The sequence below is a fragment of the Macrobrachium nipponense genome, chromosome 10 (genome assembly GCF_015104395.2).
Source record: "Macrobrachium nipponense isolate FS-2020 chromosome 10, ASM1510439v2, whole genome shotgun sequence".
In the NCBI taxonomy this organism is placed as follows: domain Eukaryota; kingdom Metazoa; phylum Arthropoda; class Malacostraca; order Decapoda; family Palaemonidae; genus Macrobrachium; species Macrobrachium nipponense.
The window spans coordinates 80862096-80872095 of NC_087204.1; the positions used below are offsets into that span (position 1 = coordinate 80862096).

At 37.7% G+C, this 10000-nt stretch overlaps 2 protein-coding genes across 2 annotated transcripts in view; one reads left to right on the forward strand and one right to left on the reverse strand.

Annotated features, from left to right (window-relative positions):
• Positions 1 to 8612, reverse strand: part of LOC135223724 (uncharacterized) — a 151034-nt gene extending 142422 nt beyond the window's left edge. The window contains exons 1-2 of the transcript XR_010316574.1: positions 8370 to 8612; positions 5957 to 6544 (exon numbers count right to left, since the gene is read on the reverse strand). The gene's annotated coding sequence lies outside the window, so the exon portion shown is untranslated. The remainder of the gene's footprint in view (positions 1 to 5956; positions 6545 to 8369) is intronic.
• LOC135223725 (glutamate receptor ionotropic, kainate 2-like) overlaps positions 1 to 10000 on the forward strand; it is a 119616-nt gene that overhangs the window by 56972 nt on the left and 52644 nt on the right.

A 10000-nucleotide genomic window follows, 5' to 3' on the forward strand; every position in this document is an offset into this window, starting at 1 on the left:
GAGAGAGAGAGTCTAAACAACTAGGTTATTGTCGGAGAGAGAGGAAGAGTGAGAGATTGGCTAATACCAAAGTGAGTAACAGCATAGAAGGTTATCAATGCCTCGAGAGAGACAAAGAAATTCGAATATAAATTGATGATATAACAACTAATGTAGTCGACTCAGAGAGAGAGAGAGAGAGAGAGAGAGAGAGAGAGAGAGAGAAATACTCATTAAAACAAATTCACACAACGAGGATTAGCAATACCTAAGACAAGAGGGGAAGAGAGGAAAATGCAACGCCTACTGTTATCGCCTTAAGGTGGGGTAGAGAGAGAGAGAGAGAGAGAGAGAGAGAGAGAGAGAGAGAGAGAGAGAGAGAGAGAGAGATGCTTTTGTAAGTCTTTATTTTCCGTCCTTCATATGATGACAACAGAGGAGTTTCAGAACGAGAGGCACGTTTTGTTGTTTATATTCATATTGTGTACACAGTATTGTGAACATGCATAGCATGCCTCTACAAACTAGAGCGTCTATATGAGAGGGGAAAAAATCAACGAACTTGACGTCAAAGTAAAAAATTTACAAAAACGAGAACGTTAAACGACTGCAATCCTCAACAAAGGCTGAGCCATATCAAAACCCACATCAAAAAGAGTCTATCTCATATAATCACACAACTATCTCTCAAAATCTAATCGCACACTGCTTAATCACAAGGCCTACCTTTGCTAAGATTTTCGTAAAACTCGGCGCACAACGTTTTGCGTAACAATGTTTACAAAGCCCGCTATATTAACAAAGAAACCGAACTAGAAATCTTGCTGGAGATAAATTTGACAAGAAATACATACAGTGAATATGTAGTATAAAATGTTTCGACTTTTCGTTAAGGATTTGGGACAACTGAGGACAAGACGAATGAAAGGAAAGTAAACTTTGCTTCTGCTTTCTACATTGGCCTTCATAGTTTCCTCAGATGAATTTTTTCGACTTTTCTTAAAAAAAAAAAAAAAAAAAAGAAAAAAAAAAAAAAAAAAAAAACGTGAGGAGAGGCTTCGAAAGAACGATTGAATTGCATTGTATATATAGAATTTAGACCAAAGGCCAAGCACTGGATGTATGAGTCCATTCAGAGCTGAAACGGAAATTGAGAGAATAAGGTTTGAAGGGTGTAACAGGAGTAAATCCTCGGAGGAAAGAGAATATGAAAGAAGGTACAATAAAGGAAACGAAAGGGGTGGGTGCAGCTAGGAGCCGAGGGCACGCTGCAAAGAACTTTAAGTAATGCCTACAGTGCACCGGACGAGGTGCACTAACGGCGCTACCCTCCTAAGAAACCACACTTTTCGTGGTAAATAAAAATGAAAAAGGGACCTCACTGTTTGTGATTAATAAACCAAATACGAGTGACGAGAAGTTTACTATGCACAAGCTAACTTAAAATCTGATTTGTATAAAAAAAAAAAAATAAAAAAAAATGAGGAAAGAAACTTATCGACTCGCTCGAAATCTCCAGCCAGTCAATCTACTTTAATTTTCCCCGTACTTTCAGAGCTCAGCTCTCCCTAATCTTTGGACCCCCTTGAGGTGGCAATTTTCTTTATGCGACGCAGCCAGTGGAACAGAGCCTTTCACTTTTTACTATTGTATTTATTTCTCTGAAGTTATCAAAAGTTTGCCCCTCTCCCGTTTTCCTGCGGAACGAGGAAAAACCTTTGTGGAGAGGATGACTGTAATTCGACGTCTGGTTGGCTGCGCTGTTTGCTTGTTGTTTGTTTCGCCGCTACCCACCCTTTTTTTTTTTTTTTTTTTTTTTTTTTTTTTTTTTTTTTTTTTTTTTTTTTTTTTTTTTTTTTTTTTTTTTTTTTTTTTGCATTTCTTCCGCTGTGGCTAAAAGTGTTCGTGATTCTGATCTTGGTATTCTTTCTCTCTCCCTCTCTCTTTCTGGAGAGATCGTGTAATGTTTTTTCTCCATCTTCCTAGCGCGCTCTCTTTCTCTTTAAGATGTCAATATACATTCACTCTCTCTCTCTCTCTCATGTGGTAATGGACATCTTTCTCTCTCTTTTATGTGGTATTACATAAACTCTCTAACTCTCATAAAGAAGCCTCTCTCTCTCTCTCTCTCTCTCTGTGAGCAGATACGCTGCTGTTCGAAAAACTAGGTAACTCGTGGCACAGACTTTGAATAATGTATTGGTGATACTGACACCACCAAAGATTTCCCGAGCAAATTCCTCTTTTGTTTTGGATAAATTATGAAGGTAATACCCTTTGTTATCATAAACGAGAAAATCTCTAAAGTTTTGTCTTTTATTTTCCCTTTTGAGATGCTCCCTGGAGATACGGAAAAGGTAACCTCCGAGAGGAATTAGACATAAATCACTACTTTATTGAACTAAGTATAACCCATATGGATGAAAAAGAAAAGTATATATTCCTCTATGGTGCGTCGACCCTTCTCACACATACTGAACTAACCTCTTTTCGCAATGTCGTCTCGGTTGCTTGGGCTATTGCAAATATCTACCCCAAGCCTCATATTCCCTTTAAAACCTTGTGCTATCATAAGGTCAGCTCAATCAAAACCAACTACTACCAACGCACTGTCACTCCTGAACATCATGGCCCATTCGCTCTAACAATTCTGCCACCAGTTAACTCACAAGCTTTCCGGGTCTACCTCCACTCCTCTCTCCGAACGTGTCCTTGCCCATCAACTTTGCATGGCCAAGCCATCACAAAACGTTTAAAACACTATTGACAGCCTTTTGCATCTGTACTGAAAGCAGCCTTTTCATTTTTGCACGCTATATTTTGATAGACTGAAATTGCAACTTTTTCAACAATAACAGATTTTTTTATTATTATTATTATCTAACAAAATGATTTATTTCAAAACGCAAATGCCCGACTTTTAGTGCATAATTGGATTTTCTTACCTATAATGGCTTGTAATGAAAACTAAACAATAGGAGGACGGAATTTTCTCCAACAATAGAGGTATCTAAAATACTGGATTTTCAGATGGGAAAAAAATCTTTCTAAATGTTCAGAACGCAGAAGGTTAAAACAGGTAAATCAAAGCAAGCGTGACCCAGGAGTGATGCAACATAGACGTGAAGACCAGTATAATTTTAAATTCTAAATGTCAAAGGCTCGTAACTTAATAGAAACTCGTTTAGCATGCGTAAAAACACACACAGCTACTTCACTAGTCTCTGAAGCTGTTTTTCTCGCGCTCCCTACTTAGTCTAAGATTTTGTGATGACTACCCCTTTCGAGTTTTCTTAATGCAAAATATAAACATATTTCAATAAACGGCGTTTAATTGTTAAACCGAGATTACTGCAGTGCATTTTCATGGTAATAAACTTAACTGTTCACTCGACTTCGAGTCTTCGGAAGGAAGAGATTTTCTGTTTTTAAATATGTGCGCACGTATTTCAGCAAAACATAATATTCACTGGACACAGAAAATACAATTAGATACGAAGTTTTGTAGCTGTAACTGCAATACACCAGACACTATTCATTGTAACAACAACAACAAAGTAATACTTTACTTTAAAAAGCGTTAACCGTGTGGAGTCGTACAACTGTAATACTTTACTTTAAAAAGCGTTAACCGTGTGGATTCATACAACTGTAATATGAATATCTTTGCGCACGTGGTTTCCGCAAAACTATCGTACTTACTGGAAACGGTGAACAGTAAAATGTTTTGCAGCATTAACCATGATACGCCATAAACTATTCATTACAACAAAACTCATTTTTTTTTTTTACTTTTAACAAAGTTACCATGTGGATTAGGACATTTGTACTTACCTTTATACACAGTCTTATACACTAAAAAATCTTAATGCAACGGTCTTAATGTTGCAGTTAAAGTTGTTACATAACAGAACATTATATTATCATAATAAAACAATACTTTTGAACACTTCACCTTGACTGTCAAAGCCAGCATGTCACAAATAGAGACGATAAATTACGTTGACACTTCTCTCAGATTGTCCATGGAACGGCTCCCCTTCCCTTCCGCCCCACCATTCAAAAACTCTACCCCAACCCCCTCCCCACCCAGGCCTTGGACTTTCTAACGGTTTCCCCGTCCTCACCCTCCGACCTTTGAAATTTTCTGATGCGCCTCATCTTTAAAGACCGCTGAATTTGAAGATAACGTCCCACACTGATTAAAGTAATTTTCTTAAACAAATGAAATGTTGTTGATGGTGACAGCGCATGAATAATGCTGGAGTTATGATGACTAATATGAATAGAAATAATGATGATGGTAATGCAAAATTATCGTAATTATTTGTTGCGGCATTTACAAAAATATAAATATTACTATACGCATTGTTACTATCATTATCTTATATGATAATGCACACAATAGCTTTGGTGATTATTTTCATTTATTAACTGTACTGAATTTTCAGATAAACAAACACTTGGCTTAATAAATATGTAGAACGTCACGAGTGGCAAGAAGCAAATCGGAACGAGCGTGACCAATGAGTGGAAAAGTATCGATATAAATATACCAGTACTGTAAATTCTAAATGTTACGGGATCTTAGTACAAACGAAACTCCTTTAGCAATTGAATTGTTTAAGATTAATTACGAAGTCACTTCAGGAAAATGCGATTAACGTTCCTTAAACCATTTTTGTTTCCCGCCCCCTGTAAGGTTAGACTAGATTGAAAAAGAAACCCACAAAATCACTGTGCAACTTGTTTACTTCTAAGTATTTACATTTAATTTTACTCCACACTCGAGTACTTTGTACTCGAGTGTGGAGTAAAATTAAATGTAAATACTTTGAAGTAAACAAGTTACACAGTGATTTTGTGGGTTTCTTTTTCAATCTTCAGAAGAAAACTGAAAGAAGTTTTAGTCTAGATTGTTACCACTTGACCAACTCAATTTTCATACCAGTAAACAGTGTTTGCAGCGCAATTGCTGTGGTGGATTTTTATGGTAAATGAACTTAATTGCTTACTCGAGTGAGTCTAGATAGACGAAAGTTTAGCTTTCCTTTTATTGTATTTTAAATTCCTTCTCACATGCAGTTTCCGCGAAACATACTTACTGGAAACGGAAACTGCAATAAATTTCGCAACAATAACTGCTACAAACCATTAATTATTCCCTACAACAAGAAACAAATTCTTTCCTTTCAAGAAAGTTACCATGTAGATTAGTACAACTGTAATTGTGTTTATGCCTATTCTGCTTACTCCCCAATCAATGGTCTTAGTCTATCTATAAGTTAAAAGTCGTTGCAAAACAGAACAATACTATTAATGTATAATAAAAACAACTTTTGAACACTCACCTCACCGGCACTGCCTAAGACAGCAAGTCACAACTCAAGTTAATAAATTACGTTGACTCGCCTATTTCTATCAGAATACGCATGTACCATCACCAACCCCCCTCCCCCCTGCACCTAACCCTTGCACTTTTCTTTCGGCCAGGCCTTTTGAATTTTCTGACGCGCCTCCCTCTTTCAGGACCAGTGAATTAGAAGATATCGGCCTAACCGATTAACATAATTTTCTTATAGAAATTGTTTTTAATTATGATGGCGTATGAGTAATGCTTGAGTGAAGATGACTACCATAAACAATGATGGTGATGTTAATGCAAAACTTTCGTTATCAAATCATTACCAGTTTCTTTACACATTATTACTATTTGATGTGATGATAATGCAAAAGTTCTACCGATAATTAGTTTTACTTTACATATTTGAAAACTCACTTTTCCTGAAAAATCAAATAATAATACAAGTGTGTTTTAAGGTCCGCAATAATATACTGCTGGTAGCAGTAGTAAAAAAAATTTCTACTGCTACCATCAGTATATTATTGTGGACCTTACAGAACATTACCTGTGCCCTCGTAATTGAGAGTTCTACCCAACAATACAACTACTAATAATAATGTTTGCAACACTCACCATCAGCCGGGAGAAAGCGACGGCTGTCCTACATTATATCAACCACAGTTCAATTCGATCTCACGAAGTACTTGTCACGTCACCAGAAATCGTTCACACGAAACGTCTGGTTAGGTCTACTACGGTTGAATTGATGTAGGCTATTTCGGTTGCAGGGCAACATTTTCATGATGGAGATCCTATAAGTCGTCTGGAGGGCTACCCTTCTTTAAACGCTTTCATGTGATCGAAGGTTAGCACCACTCCCTCGGGGTTATAGACCGTTTCAAGGGTAACTTAGCAGTCTGTAGTTGCCGGTGGGGAAATTAGATATTGATAACAGACTTTTTGTAAGTCTTCATCTGCATGGCCAATGGCGACGATTTGCAATGTCTTTGACGTTAAAAAAAAAGCCGGTGTCTCTCATCACTAGCACAGGATACTTTATACGCAGTCAACGAGGGCCAACAAAAATAAGTCTTGAAGACGGTTATGGTGATGGCGATGAAAATCTGACAGTCACATTGTTTCTATGATGTGTAGGGGCCGTTCAAATGTCTCCATTCTGACAGATTGTTCGTCCGACCACACGGTACAAGTTAACGTTCCCTGGAAGAAAAAAAAAGGAAAATATTAATCTCAACTCAAACTTTCACGTACAGATTGTCCATGATTTAAAACAATGATCATCACCCAATAGTGCACTAGGCTGTTTTGCTATTTCAGAATGTCACTTTACAGCCCGGTCTAAGTCACCATTTGTTTTATCTTATTTTCTTTAAGTAACCGTATAGAACTATGCACGGAGATATCGTTTATATATTAGCGTAATTTTTGGCTGAGCAATATAGAAAAGGGTTTATATAACTCAGTACAGGTGAGTTAATTTGGGAAATTTAGTGTTAATTGCAGAAATTTGCCATCATTTGCTTAAGTTTTTGCGTTCACCCCTGATGGGCTGATAACAAACGCGTCGTGCCTCGGAGCTTTTCTATAGAATGCCTCACATTCTATTGTCCATTTAAGTACACCTGCACACTCACCAACGTAGGTTTTAGGTAGACACGGCAGAAAATACGCATAGGGTAAAAGACCGAGCGGCGACATAGCGGCCACCGATCCCGTATTGCGGTCATCTTCCCGAAAGAGTAATTGAATTTGCTGCCATGAGCATCAGTCAAAAGAGTTGTGGCCCATCCAGGCAACACACCGAGACTTCTACGCTCCTCTCGAAGTAATAGTTTTCTCCTAAATTACGAAATAATGGCACAATTCAAATTATTCAAGAGCTTTTTTCGGGAAGTGGCCGCGTTCCGAGATAGGTGGCCGCTATGTCGCTTCTCGGTCATTTACCCTTGCTCGCTTTCGACTAGCTGAAATCAATGTTTCAGATATCGTAGGTTTACTGTAATAAAGATGCCAACTATTTCTTCAGTTGTACATCTGAATGCTTACATATATACAAAGAACCTTATATAGGTCATAAACATGCCGATTTATATCGAGCAAAACAATAAAATCTCACAGAGTTCACGCAAGACCACGCAGTCTCTCGATGGCTTGGTTCACGTCATCCTCTCTGAGTACAGCATAAAAGGCTAGCCTAGACTTATTTTTTACTGTAAGGCATTGGAACAATACTAATGATATGAAATGAAGGTGTGCTTAAAAGAAAGGCAATAAAAATCAAATATCTTACGAATAGGCCTATACTTTACTTGTCAATTCTTCGTGTTCTGGAGGTTAACGCCAATAAAGGTTATTTTTACGGATGTGGCTATCACCAATAAAGGTTATTTTTCCAGTTTACGGATGTGGCTATAACTTTGGTATCATAATAAACTTGTTTCCAAATTCATGCAATGAAATTGTACATAAAGTTGAATGATCGGGAAATCTTGTGAGCTGAACAGTTTGTCGGTATAGGTCTACGTGTGTCAGAGGGTATACCTGCGAGATAAAACCTAATCATTGAAGCCAATTGTTCGTTTATGTTTGATCTACGTAAACTATTTGATAAATTTTTACTTTCGTGACCTCGTATTGGTATATCACCTAAACACGGCATATTTATGATTGGTACAAGAAGGTTTGAGACTTCATTATATACAACATTCAAACATGCTAATGAAGAAATCGTAGTCATCATAATGAGCCAACGATATCTGCAACGGGTGAAATGAAAACCGACTAGGCTTTATATGACCACGCTAACCTCTAATTATACAAGTATGTAAATCTAGACGGATACTAATTCAAACGTAGGCCTAGGAGGTCCTTCAGGTTTTGGGTGAAAACTTCTGAATACAAGTAATCTGTGAATATACCTATACACAAAATTTGCCTAGTTACTGGCGGGATGATGTGAAAACACCACATGATCCCTGGAAAATTCTAATTATTTTTATACACTTACACTGAATGTCCTCCTTACCTGTCTTAACATAATCACTAGGCCCATATAAGTTGCTTACTTCCCAAAACGCTGACGGTGTCGTTAAATATAGCATTTCTTATCGATGAAATCTGGTAAAAAGACATTATTCTTCACACTATTTTTTTATATCATCACGGTACTGCTTATTCTCGTTATCCTTGAACCGATACTATCACCGCACGCATTGATACGTCTATCAACTCCACCTTTACTCAGAACACTGGACTGGCATTCACTCTAGAAAAGGCCGACCCTTGTAAGCACATACTCCAAGTCGTAAGGATTATAATATCTCGATTGTTAAAGAGGACGGTAACCCATGATAGTACGGTAGTACTGACATTTCTTTGCTAGAATTCTACTCCGTACCTGACTTCGTTTTAACTATAGAGAATCAATAACCCCTCTATGGTTTCAACCTATGGATTCAACCCCTCACCGAAAAATTAACATTCATTGACACCTGGTCATGGCAACACTGCGATATACTCTCCCGCTGACACAGGATGAGAGAGAGAGAGAGAGAGAGAGAGAGAGAGAGAAGTGTTGGCGGCAGGGCACAGGGAATAACGCTAATCCTTCATGTTTGTTTTATCTATGTTGCTTATCAAAAGCAAGAAATTTTTACACCAGATGAGTACAGACTGCCACACTGGGATAAATGCGAATAGCAGTTCAATTTCGACTGAAGTTCTGAATCCTAAGCAAAGCGGGACAATATCTCTTAACCGCCTCTGGTTGTTCGATTACGTTTACTAGTATTCCTTTTCGGTGTGAATTAAAGTTACCTGAGCATATCTTTTTCTAAATCCCATGTCTTTCCTACAATTAAGTGCTTTGGTAGGAACTCAAGTTTATTCGTTTACTTGCAAAACAATGTTTAGTGAAGACAATACGGTGCTAATTATGTTTGTTACCAACGTGTCACCTACTCCGAGGTGCTAGTACTAAACACCATATGGCAAATGTAAAGTAGACAGCAGCACCAAGGTATCGTTTATTATTATTACAATAATAATTTGTCGACCACACAATACAGAAATGGGTGTATATAATACTTTGATCCAAGAGGAGCTAGTACAAAATACGGCGTCCCAAGGAGCTTCCGCCATGTTTGGTGCTAGAACCTCGGAGTAGTTGAAGCGTAGATAAAAAGCCAAAGTAGCACCGACAATAATTAATGTATTTCGATGACAGATGAGCTGACATCGATTATAAGCAGTTTATTGTTTTGTTGCAGTAATTTTTTTCCAGTGACTTTAACGCTGTGAGTAATTATTATCATTATTTGACGTATATCATTATATACATACACCTGATTCAAAATACCAAGAGTCCATTCTTGTCATTATGATATCAGAACCTGTTCTTATTCCAACGAAACTATTGTTTTTATGTTTGCTGACTAACTGGAGATTGTTGTGTGCTAAGAACAGAGGTGAGTGATGCAAAGTGAACAAGGTTTGAGATCCATAAAGTAAAAGGTCTTGAGCAACAACGCCCTGCAGTACACGTCCCTAGGCAAACCTAAGCATACAGACCAGAGGTCTTCAGTCTTTTCACTACCGAGGACCCCTTTTATCTATATGGGTTTTTCCACGGCCCCACAGGATATTAAAGGGTCTGTC